General features: G+C 46.3%; 1 protein-coding gene across 1 annotated transcript in view; it reads right to left on the bottom strand.

The window, feature by feature from the left end:
- ATP8B1 (ATPase phospholipid transporting 8B1) overlaps positions 1 to 6,781 on the bottom strand; it is a 107,503-nt gene extending 100,722 nt beyond the window's left edge. The window contains exon 1 of the mRNA XM_053294666.1: positions 6,601 to 6,781. The gene's annotated coding sequence lies outside the window, so the exon portion shown is untranslated. The remainder of the gene's footprint in view (positions 1 to 6,600) is intronic.
- Positions 6,782 to 12,524: the final 5,743 nt, after the last annotated feature.

The following is a 12,524-nucleotide window of genomic DNA, read 5'->3' on the forward strand; positions in this document are numbered from 1 at the left end:
GCACAGAAAAGGAATTGGGAATTAGCAGTGGGCCCTTGGCAGTTGCCCGATGATACTAACCCAAGAACCCAGCTTTGTTGGGTGGCAATATACATGTCTTTCTTTAGACCCTTTTGCCCATAATTCCCAAGACACTCTTGGGTCTCCTTGATGCAGAAAAATGGAAGTCAGGGCAGCACCTGGATACAGCCAAGAACAATTTCCATGATCACAGCAGCACATTTCCCCTTGCCACAGCAAGTGTGTGTGCGCGTGTGTTAGCCAGAGAGAGAGAGATCATAGGTTATTATTACTGTGCATGTGGAAGAGGGTGGTGGTGTGAAGCAAGAGCGGTCCAGGTATCCCAATTCTCTGTAAAAAGAATACCAACCAGTGAATGAGAATGCACATCTTTAGGATTGCATCTGTTCACAGGAAAATGGGTTCCCAATAAAACATTTAGAATTACCAGCCACAGTCTGAGGACTCTAATTCAAGAGGCTGTTTTCCTGTGATGCTCCATGTTAGTTTAAGAGGGGGGCAGCTTTAAGGGCCCAAAAGACTCTTTGCATGTGAAAACAATAAAGAGCCTTGTGACACCTTAAAGACTAACAATTTTATTGTAGCATAAGTTTTCATGTACTACAGTCCACTTAAACAGATTCATCAAGTGTTATCCTCAGTTGGCAGGTACATCTCCCCACAGTACAGAGAAAAAGGAAAAAGTTGCAAACAGTGGGACCAAATGACCATGAAATACAAGAGGTACTGAACCGTTACAGACTATGTCAAGCTTAAATGTATTAAGATAAGCACAGTGAAAATTCACAACAGCCGTAACTGAAGATAACAAAATCCTCTGAGCTTTGCTAAAGTTACTTAACCTTGTAATGAGAGAAGAACATTACATTTTTATTTGCTAATCTTTAAAGTGCTACAAAACCCTTTGTTTCTACTTGTAAAGTTGCCACTATCTCATGATAGCGGCCTCTCTATAAGGCTACAGTACTAAACATGCTCATTCTGCAGGGCTTACAAGGAAACACATTTAGAGTAAAGAGGTGTGCCACCCAAATTATGTAGAAATTAGACTGAGCACATAAACAGTAATGCATCTTCCGTTTCAGGCTAGAGTTTTTGGTGCAACATGGCTTGGATGATTTTCTGTAGGCTGGAGCTGGTCAAATTAAAAGCCAGGATTTGATCTACTTTAAAATATTTAAAGTGCCTGTAACCCAGTTACTTTGTAGCTTAAATCATTCTGTTGCTTCCTCACCCAAAGCAAAAGCAGAAGGAAGCACTAAAAGAAGAAAGTTTTTTTTTTTTTTTAAAGAAAGCTTATTAAAGTCCAATCTCCAGCAAGTTTACTTGGAAATAAATTGTGCTGACTAACTTTACTAGAGCAGTGATCTTTACTATTTTTAAAGTGGGGGCCACTTTGGCAAAACACCTCCAGTGTGGGAGCCATTTCTCACTGTACTGATTTCTGCACAGCACTGTGCTTTTCTCAGTGCTGGGAAGGTCCTTTAAGAGAGACCGAGCCCTCACTTAAGAGTTCCGGGAGGAAAGCACTAGGAAGGGCCACGCTTCCCAGCACTCCATGCACTGCAACTGCTTAACAGGAACCACCCAACCCGTACCCCAGACAACATGCAGCACTGCATGGTTAGAACAGTTGTCTCCCCACGGCTGAAGCGTCACACTGTCCCAATGAACAACCAGGCATGGAGCCATACTTAGGGTTGATGGGGCTGCCAGTGGCCCTCAGGCCTTACAATTGACAACACTGGGCTAAAGGAATTCCTACTGAAATTTAGTAAATCTTTAGAGTAACTCCTGAGTAATTCTACTGCACAATTTGGTCAGAATGTCAGCCACTGATTTTATTGGGATGTAGTGGCACAGTGGGGAAATGCTTGACTAACAAGCAGAAGGTTGCCAGTTCGAATCCTCGCTGGTACTATATTGCGCAGCAACACATAGGAAGCTCCCATTTACTGAGTCAGACCATTGGTCTATCTAGCTCAGCATTGTCTTCACAGACTGGCAGCAGCTTCTCCCTTTACTCCAAGCAGCGATATAGGAAGATGCTGAAAGGCATCATCTCACACTGCATGGGAGGAGGCAATGGTAAACTCCTCCTGCATTCTATCAAAGACAACTACAGGGCCCTGTGGGCGCCAGGAGTCAAAAACCGACTTGACGGCACACTTTACCTTTACTTCCTAGAAAGGATGCTTACTAGGATTGGAGCTTTAAATCCTGATCCTATACATGTGGACTTAAAAGGAACTCCCACCAAATTCAAAACTCTCAGCTGTCCCTATAGGACTGCTGCAATTGTTGCCCTGCACTGGCTGAATACAGAACTCCAGCACTGGGATTTTCCCACACATCCATCGTCTACTACTCTGTGCCATTGCACTGCTGTTATAATTGTGTCACAAGCTGTTGTTCTTTAAGCATGGACAACATGCCACAGAATAGCCTCGTCATGTCAGTGTCCCTGTGGTCACACAGGCAGTTCCTACTATTGTTTTGACACTGTGCCCGCCTCTGTAAGGAAGGATGCATACACAAAGTAAATTTAAGGCACAAGAGAGATGACTCAGACCCAGTGTGTGGCACTCCAGATTGGTACAAGTCTGCAGATATACTACCCAAAAAGGCACAACAACTATCTTCTTTGCTTCTTAACAGTGCCAGGCTCAGAAGGTGTTAACAGCTGCTATGAGGCAGGGGTGTCACTATAATTGAATGAATGGGTTCAAGGCACCCGCCTCTCCCTATTTTATTCATTATCACCCACACTCCGAGGGGCCTCCGGGGAGGGCGAACACAGCCCCCTCTCCCCTAGCTATGCCCCTGCCATGAGGTACCCTAAATCTATTTTACTATCTCACTCTCATACAGACTTAAGAACAGCCATGGTAATGCAGGACCTGAATTTGTTTCTTTGGATCTAGAAGCCAGACAATGGACACTAGATAAAATTATTAGACATAGTGATAGACATTGTGGGAGGGAGGGTAATCCCCTTTACAAATGACATACTTCAAACAGAAACAGAGCTGCCTGGGAACAAATAGATTTCATTAAACAATTCTAACTCTGAATATCCTAGTCAAGGTGCCATGGTTAAATTTTTAGGCACCATGGTTCCCTGGTGCCTGGGATTTGCCAAACCCTATGTTATAGAAATCTGTTAAAAGAGGTTCCCAGCCTGTGGCACTCCAGATGTCACTGAAGTACAGCTCCTATCATTCGCAGCACAATAAATTGTGGCTGGGGGTGATGGGAGTTGTAGTTCAGCAACATCTGGAGTGCCACAGAACCCCTGTCATAACAGCACAAATCATATTAAATCTTAGGAGGTTTTTTGTTTTTTTAAGAGCCAACTGAAACACAAAGAGCTACAAGCCTTCTCCTCCTCTCAGTTTCAGTAGTAGAGTGATACAAGCTGGGTCAATCCCAGCACTTTGTGTTTACCCCAAGAAGCAATTATAAAGGGATCTGAAAAAGAAAAGCTGCACGGGTCATCTTTACATCCAGTTGCCCTGGAGACAAGTTGGTAGCCACTCAGCTGGGAGTGGGAGAGGCTGCATTTCCCCCCTGTCACCCAAACTCCCCTGATGTTGTTGCATGGAAAATAACCTGGTTTCACTTCTGGAACCTGCTGCTGTGTATTTACATGCCCTGCCTATCATGTGAAGACCTAAAGCTCTGGGCAAATAGCACATGATTGAAGGACACCACTGTGAATTGTGAACAAAGAAGTGGAATCTCTAGACTGACCAGACTCCAGAAGTCTGGTTATGACCTGCTTGAATTCTTGCTCTGGTGAATCAGCTGTAGATATCCCATGCCGTTTTGACCCCAGCAATGTCAACCTAGGGAGGGTTTCTTTTCCTTTTTTGGTTTCTAAAAAAATCTTCACCGAGAACACCTCTATTGCAATCATTCTATATAAGTCAAGCATGCATCAAGTACCCATATTTGCCTGAATACAAGATGACTCTGAATCTAAGACGAGCCCCTTAAAAAATAAAGGTTAAATATAGAGAATACCCCTAAGAACAACAGCCCTGCTGGATCAGGCCCAAGGCCCATCTAGTCCAGCATCCTGTTTCACACAGTGGCCCACCAGATGCCTTATTTAGCCAAAAGGAAGAGGACTCTCAATTTAAGATTACTCCCTGATTTCTAACATGAAAGAACTTGGCGGGGGGGGGGGGGGACGACTAGTCTTGCATTCAGGTAAATACAGTACTGCAGGAACTCTGCAGCCCAAATATTGGCTGCTCAAATGTTTTAGGCTACAGCCTTATGCACACTTACTTGGGAGTAAGTGCCATTGAACGTAGTGAGACTTAGTGTATGGTAGAGCATCTGCTTTGCATGCAGAAAGTCCCAGGTTCAATCCCAGGCAACATCTCCAGGCTGGGCTGGGGAAGTCTCTTGCCTGATGTAATTAAACTGCTGCTAGTCAGTGTAGGCATCACTGAGCCAAATGGACCAATGGTTTTACGTGGGTAAGGCAGCTTCCTATGTACTTTTAGTAAGCATGTAGGAGACTGGAGCATTAGGGCATAGATAACCTTGGCTCTCCAATAAATGGTGGCTGGAGATGATGGGAGATGTAGTCCAAAAGCAGCTGGAAAGCCAAGGTTGCCTACCCCTGGATTAGGCTGTGCCATACATCTTTTCCTCTAGTTCCCATTCTCCTGACACGACAACCGTATCTGACTAGCAACACTCTCAATTAAGTGGCTTTATGAAATGTAATCAAACCATGAACTGTGTCCAAGGTGGCTAACAAGATAAATAAGTTAAAAGAAACCAAACCTACAAACAATGTAAAAGAGTAATATCATAATCTGAACAAGCCAAGCAAACGGAATCAGCAACACCAAGGACAGTGGGCCATAATGTCACTAACCAGATGCCCAGGAAAATGAAATTGTGCCGAAATGATAGCAACATAGGTGCCCCGGAAACAGGCCCAAGAACGTTATTCCAAAGGTGAGGGGCCCCCACCAAAAAGACCTTTCCCCTAACCTCTAAATGCTGTGGCACCCTGAGCAGGGCCTCCAATGACAATCTAAGAGAATGCATAGGTTACCAAGGGTCAAGGTAATACTTTATTCTCCAAGTATAATGCATGTTCCACAGACCAAGGACAGAAATGTACTTTGTACTGTTATTGGAAGATGATCAATAAGAAGTCCTCATAGCATCCCCAAATAATATATTTGTCTGTGAAGCAAAAAGAGGAGGAGAGCATGCAAGTCCCTTTCTAAATGCAGCTAAATTAGAAAGGCAAATCCTAGGAGTCTGCTTTGAATTCAGAGCGGAAAGAAGAAAGCAAACTCTGAATTTGGAAACGTGTGAGGAGAGAGATAACATTGTGGCATGCTCCCCACTTCCTTGAGCAGTGAGAAATTCCTGGTCAGTGCTACTTAGTTTCTTCTTCTTCTTCATGTGAGAAGTAGAGGCTCAGAGGTGTCTTAATAATATGGCTTATTTACAAATATACACAAGAAAAGGCAAGGTGATGATCCTATGAGGCAGCATACCTGCTACCACACAACACATCCCCCAAAGGACTTCAAGTTTCTTCACCTTCAGTCAATTCACAGCACACTCTTAATTTTGCTGTTACATCAAAAATGCTGTTGCCCCTGCTTCTCTGCCCAACTTACAAGCTGGGGGTGACCAACACACATCACTAACCAAGCTTTGCTGGGTATCACATTCACAAACACAGAGAGATCCCCAGCTGTCAAAATAACATTTCCAAACCATTAGCTCCCATTGAGGAAATATCCACTGGCCATGCTGTTCAGTTAAGAAGCAATCTGCCAAACAAAGGAATGAGCGGTCAGCCGGCTGCCATAAACACCATTCTGGCTTGAGAAGAAAACATCAGTGTGAGGAAACTGCAAGTGGCAATAAAAGTTTTTGGAAGATGTGGATTTGAAATGTTTGTTGCTATTACAGCCTTGGAGAAAACAAGCAGAAGGCTATAGAAAGTTGTAAATCCCATCCCAATACAAATCGGTGGTGGTTGTTTTTTTGGTCTCTTCTCCATAATCAGATCAGACAGGTGAAAGATGCAAATTAAAGGTCAAGTTAGAAGTTATCGGTGTGCAGTCCGCAGCAGAATTCTTGTAAACCGCCTGGAAACACACCGAGAGGGTCTCATTGCGGAAGGAAGAAGAGAGAGAGAGAGAAACGAAAGAAAACTTGGCTTTGTCCGTGCAACAGTGCAGGAAGAAAAAAGTCGTATATACTAGTACTGGTGTGGTTATTACGAAGATTTTGAAATGGTGCACTTGGGGGACAGAGAATGAACACACCTGGCTACTTGGCACAGATCTACACTTCCAACCCAGCCCAACACCAGCGACGCCTCTTGCTTTTCAGAAAGAAGTGGGAACCTCTGGATGGGGAGATGCGGCGCTTTTGTGCCAGTCTCCGGCGAGAACAAAGCCCGGGCAACCCCGCCAAGGACTCTGTTCCGCGTTCTCGCCACCCTTTGACTCTCGGTCCCAGAGGAGGGCACCCTTTCCCTCCTCCTCCGCCCGCAACCCAGCCTTCCCGTCTCCCCCCGCCACTTACCCTCTCAGTCTCTCCGTCCAGAATCCCCAGGCAGGCTGCGGCTGCCTCAGCCGGCTCTCATGCTTCCCTTCCCCAATGGCTCGCTCGCTCCCTTTTCCGGCTCTTTAAACAAGCTGGCTGGCTCACAGAGCCAGAAGTTGACAAACAAGTTTCTCAACTTTTCGCGCTCGGGCTCTTCCCCCCGCACACACCAGGTGTCTCCCGCCAGTCCCAGCAGGGCAAGAGCGACGGTAAAGGACGGAGTGGACAGGGAGGGAGGGAGGGCGCAGCTTGGAGGAGTCCACTCTGAGGAGGAGAAGAAAAGGAAGCAAGGGGGAGGGAGGTGGACCCACCTGTACCTCCCCGCCCGCTCCCTCCCTCGCCGGGCTGACAAGCCAAAGCCCATCCCCTAGCCGGGAAGCGCACACGTGACTCCCAGGTAAAGGCTCCAGCCGCGGGGTGCGCCGCCCCCTGCCTAACACAGCACACCGAGGGAGCGGCCCGGGAGCGCGCGGGGCGCGCGGCACAGAGGAGAACACCTGCCTACGAGCTTCCCAGGGGAGCGCGCGCTGAGAGCGCCGCTCCACCTTGACGGAGGAGCCTATTCATGCCCTGCTTTTCAGCCGAGATCCAAGCCGAAGCCGACCGATTCCTTGCAAGACACAGCAGAATAAGGCAATGGGGTGTGTCTCTTGGACAGGAAAGCAGGCGGGTCTCTTTGCACTTCTTCACCCTTCTGGAGTTGTTGCGCTATCATGGCCAGGAGGTTCCCTACCTGTGGTACTCCAGATGCTGTTGAACTACAACTCCCATCAACCTCAGCTACAATTTATTCCGGCTGGGGATGAAGGGAGTGGCAGTTCAGCAACATCTGGAGTACCACAGGTTGGGAACCCCTGTATCATGCCATAGCTTGCTTGAGTACTTCATTCTTTTTAGGCCAGGGGTTTTCAAACTTGGATCCCCAGATGTTGTTGGACTACAGTGCCCATCATCCCCTGATGTCATTGTGGCAGTGGATGATGGGAGTTGTAGTCCAACAACATCTGGGGATCCAAGTTTGAAAACCTCTGTTCAAGGAACTTTTGTAATTTAAGCCAGGGGTTGTCAAACTGGGCTCCAAAGGTGTTGTTGGGCTACAACTCCCATCATCCTCAGCCAAAGAGCATTGTGGCTGGGATGATGGGAGTTGTAATACAACATCTGAGAACCCAAGCTTGAAAACCCCTGACATAAGCCAATTGCAGAATCTTTATTTAAATACAATAACAATAACAAAATGTTGTTTATTTTAAAACAATACAATAAATCACATCCTGATTATTTATTCCTGTTAAATGCTGATTAGGGGTCATGGAGGAGATCTATCAACAGCTACTAGTCTGAGGACTACGTACAGACCACTTCCAGCCTCAGAGGCAGGATGCCTCTGAGTACCAGTTGCAGGGGAGTAACAGCAGGAGAGAGGGCATGTCCTCCCCTCTTGCCTGTGGGCTCCTCAGAGGCCTCTGGTGGGCCACTGTGTGAAACAAGATGCTGGACTAGATGGGCCTTGGGCCTGATCCACCAGGGCTGTTCTTATGTTCTTAACTACAGCCATATAACCAGGATAGCCTGAAAATTCTGGGTTCTCATGACACACTCCACGGAAGAGCAGAGGGCTCACCAATCACTGTTAAATCTCGAGCCATGCTTGTTCTCGTGGTAATAGTGCAGCCTTTATTTAGCATTGTCCAATGGGAGCGTGATCCAGCCAACTTTCATTGGAAAGTGTTCTGGCTGGATCATCCCTTCGGTTTTTAATATGTCTTTACATGTTTTCATATTTTAAATAATTAAAAGTGTGTGTTATGATTTTTCCCCAGTGGGGCAAAATCTATTTTATTACTGATTACAGGTTTGCACCTGTGACAAAAATAAATAAATAAATTACAAGGAATGTGTCACGAGAACCTGAAATTTTCTGGCTAACCTGGTTATATTGCTGAGGTTAACCAGCATTTAACAGGAATAGATAACCAGGATCAGATCTGTTGTGGCTATAGTGTTTTGTTTTTCTTAATAAAGATCCCACAATTGGCTTAAGTCAGAGGTTTTAAAGCTTGGGTTCTCAGACGCTGATAAGATAAAAACTCTGGCATCCTAGGAGCAGTCTCAACACTGGCTAAGCTCCAACACTGGCAACGAAGTGTTGGTGTAGTGGTTAGAGTGCTGGACTAGGGCCGGGGAGACCCGAGTTCAAATCCCCATTCAGCCATAAAACTAGCTGGGTGACTCTGGGCCAGTCACTTCTCTCTCAGCCTAACCTACTTCACAGGGTTGTTGTGAAAAGAGAATGTAGTACATTGCTCTGGGCTCCTTGGAGGAAGAGCGGGATATAAATGTAAAATAATAATAATAATAATAATAATAATAAATAAAAATACAGCCTGGAGGTTCCCTCTCAATTGGCCTCCTTGGGAGAAAGGAAGGCGCGCTTTGCCACTTGCCATGGACCAGGACTCCCTTCAGTTCTACGAAGAGGCAGGACTCATTCCAGTCCTCTCTATAAATCTGGCATTTGCAGTCGGACTTTTGCTGGTCATACAGCAGGAACGTCTGCTGGAACTGCCTCCCAAGTTCTGCTCCAGTCTCTGATTCAGGCCTTGACTCAAGCCTCTTCCTGTTCCCTTCCTGCCTCTGGTGCCTGGCGCTCCAGCCTTGCCTTTGGCTCCAGGTCCTGCCCTGGCTCTCCACACCTTGCTGACCCTGGCTGGGCATAATTCCAGCAGGGTTCCTGTACCAATGTGGGCTCAGAGAATCATCACTGTATTGCAGCAGATCCCAGGAAATGCAGGGATGAAGGCTGAGCAAACAGGGCATCTGCTCTGGGTGTCATACTCAAAAGGGGGCATTGCAGGAGGCCCTGCCGTACAGTGCAATCTGCCCAGTCTTCGTGCAGAAGAACTCCATCCTGCTGCCAATCAACTCTACACCAGCCAGGCTGAGTCCTGCTTGTTTGCTCACTCTTTCCCTCCTTTCGCCCAGTGGCAATGTGGTTTCTGTCTCTCCTCCCCACACTGCCATGATGCAACAGGGCAGGAGCAGGAGAAACAGCTGGGCAGGCTGGCCTTTGGATGCTCCTCCAGTTAGTTGCTGCTCCTCCTTATTACCAGGTGTATTCAGGAAAAGGAAATAAGTAAATAAATGGAGCGTGTGGGCGGGCGGGGGGAATGAGATGTGGGAAAACAGAAAATGGGGGGGGGGCTGGATTTGGAAAGACAGACAGAAAAGCAGATGGGAAATGTGGGGGTTGGGATTTGGAAAAGCTGAAAGAAAAAGTGGGAGGTTAGAATTTGGAGAGACAGGTGGGCAAACAAGAAATAAAGCATGGAAAGTATGATTTGGAAATGGGGAAAAGAAAAAGAAAAGAAGCAGGAAAGTGGAGGGCAGGACGTGCGTGTGTCGTGGCGTATCTAGTGTACGGCAGGCAGGGCACATGCCCTGGGCGCCACTTGAAGGGGGGCACCATTTTTTAAAATTAAAAAATGGCCGCTGAAAACAACAACAAACACAAAAACATTGGACACTGCACATACTCAAATGGTCCCTGTGAGGCCCTAGAGGCCAGCGGGGGGCAGGGGGAGGAACCTTTGCAGACCCCCATCAATGGCCTTTAAGAAGCCCCCGAAGGGGCTACAGGTAATATTTTTTAAAAAATTAATATAATATAAGTCAGTGTACACATATTCAGATTGTCGCTATGTACAGAGAATCAGAGCTTGTGAATACTGAGCTGAAGCTTATGAGCTAGGATTGTATTCATTTGATCTTACTTTGCTTCTTGTGATAAGTGAGTTAAATGTGATGTCTTAATAATATGGCTATTAATGGTGAGTTTGTCTTTGAATCAGTGTGAAATCCTTAGTATTAAGACCCATTGGGAGTTTATTGCTTTCTTTCTCTCATGTTAACTGTCTTTCTGAAATACTAGAATATATTCCAAGCAGTGACACAGTTTACTCTGATTATCCTTTAATTATTTTCTGAGTATCAGGGAAAAGTTAAATTCTCCATTTATTTTTAAAACTTATGTAATAGTGATGCTACAATGCATAGTAGAGAATTAGACAGGCACTTCTGTTTAGTTTTCAAAGTACTTTCGTGAGCCCCAGCATACTGAAATTTGTAGTTTTCCAGCATTTTTTGGTCTGGCTACATCCACTGCTGGCTAAATAGTTTTTGAAATATTAAAAGATTAACCAGCTTGACTTGTATTTTTCAGCTGATATTATGGTAAAGTTATCTGAAAGATGGGTGTCAGATGTTTGGACAGGGGTGCAATTTCAGTGCTTGCCCTAGGCGCTATTTTGCCTAGATACACCTCTGCAATTCTGACTCTTGGCTTTTCTCAGACAGACCTATTAACCTCTCATCATGCCTCTAGTGGCCAGAAGGGGTTACTGCGGTGCTAAGCAAAGCTTTAGAGTTCTCACTTTTAACACTGTGGTCTTGGTCTAGGAATCTGTTTGTGCTCCCCCGGTTTAAAAAAAAACAAAAAACAGTTATAGAAAGTTACGTTAAGTCATGGCAAAGTTAAGTCATGGCAAAACCCCAGTTTTATTATGTGAGGTCACAGGGTATTATGTTTTCATGTAGATATTCAGCTTTGAGCATTATCAATTCAGATTCTAGGCTTGGCAACATCAATGTAGGGCACAGCTGCACAGCTTTGGCCCTCCAGTTGTTGTAGGACTACAGACCCCATCATCCCAGCCAAAGTGGCCAGTAGTCAGGGATGATGATGACAGAAGTTCTAGTCCAACATCTGGAGTTGTGCAGCCCTGATATAGGTAGAAGCAACTTCAGTGAAAAATAAGCCCCCTTCCTACACAACCAATCTGGACTGATCAAGGACCTTTAGTGTCCACACAACCCCCCTGTTTTGGCTTAGCAATATAAGTCCCCCACCTTAAAAAAAAAAAAAACCTCCTCTGAATCAGGTTGCAATCCAAATCAAGACCCCCAGAACTAGTGTTTATTTGTTAAAAAAATACATAAATAGAAGGAAGAAGATGTTTAATGCCATAGTTTGGCCCTCAGTGCAACTGTGTATTAAGAAGCTATACTGAGAATTGTATTCTGAGAAATCCTATAATACAGTCCTGTATACCTATAATGCAGAAGTCCTTCCTCATACAAGACAGGAGTTCTGAAAATTGGGTCCCCAGAAGGGGCGGAGCCACCATTGGGTGAATGGGTTCAAAGAACCCGGGCCGCCACCAATCAGGGGCCGCGAGTGCGGCCCCATACACGCCCCCCACGTCTGACTTCAGATGCAGGGATGTTATTTTGGTCCAAAATGGGGCCGCACCACCCAGTTTGGAGCCGAAATTGGCCCGCACTGCATTGGCAGCCCAGTTACATTGGCGCAGCTGCTCCTGGTCTTGTTGCCAGTGCAGCAGGGCCTATTGATCTCCCTCCCAAATGGGGCCACATGGCCCCGTTTAGGAGAGAGATCGGCCCATGCTGCATTGGCAGTGTGGCCAGAATGGCTCTCCCTGCCTTTAGGCAGGGAGAGTCAATCCGGCCTACACTGCCCAATGCAACGCGGGCTGATCTCCCTTCCAAACGGGGTCACATGGCCCGGTTTGGGAGGGAGACCATTTCCCCCGCATCTGATGTCAGATGCGGGGGCATGGCTAGCTGGGCCCCTGCGTCTGATGTCAGATGTAGGGGGCGGGACAGGGGGCTGCGGTGGCAGCCACACATGGGCCGCCGCCATCCTCCCTATGCTCCTGGTCCCCAGATATTGTTGGACTTCAACTCCCAACATCTCCAGCAAAAATGATTGTGGCCAGGAATGGTAGGTAGTCCATCAACATCTGGGGAGCCCAAATTTCAGAATCCCTGACCTAAGAAGTTAAATAATGTATCCACAATCTAGCAAGGAAGGTGAGTTGTTC

The sequence above is a fragment of the Hemicordylus capensis genome, chromosome 2 (assembly GCF_027244095.1).
Source record: "Hemicordylus capensis ecotype Gifberg chromosome 2, rHemCap1.1.pri, whole genome shotgun sequence".
NCBI classification, from domain to species: Eukaryota; Metazoa; Chordata; class Lepidosauria; order Squamata; family Cordylidae; genus Hemicordylus; species Hemicordylus capensis.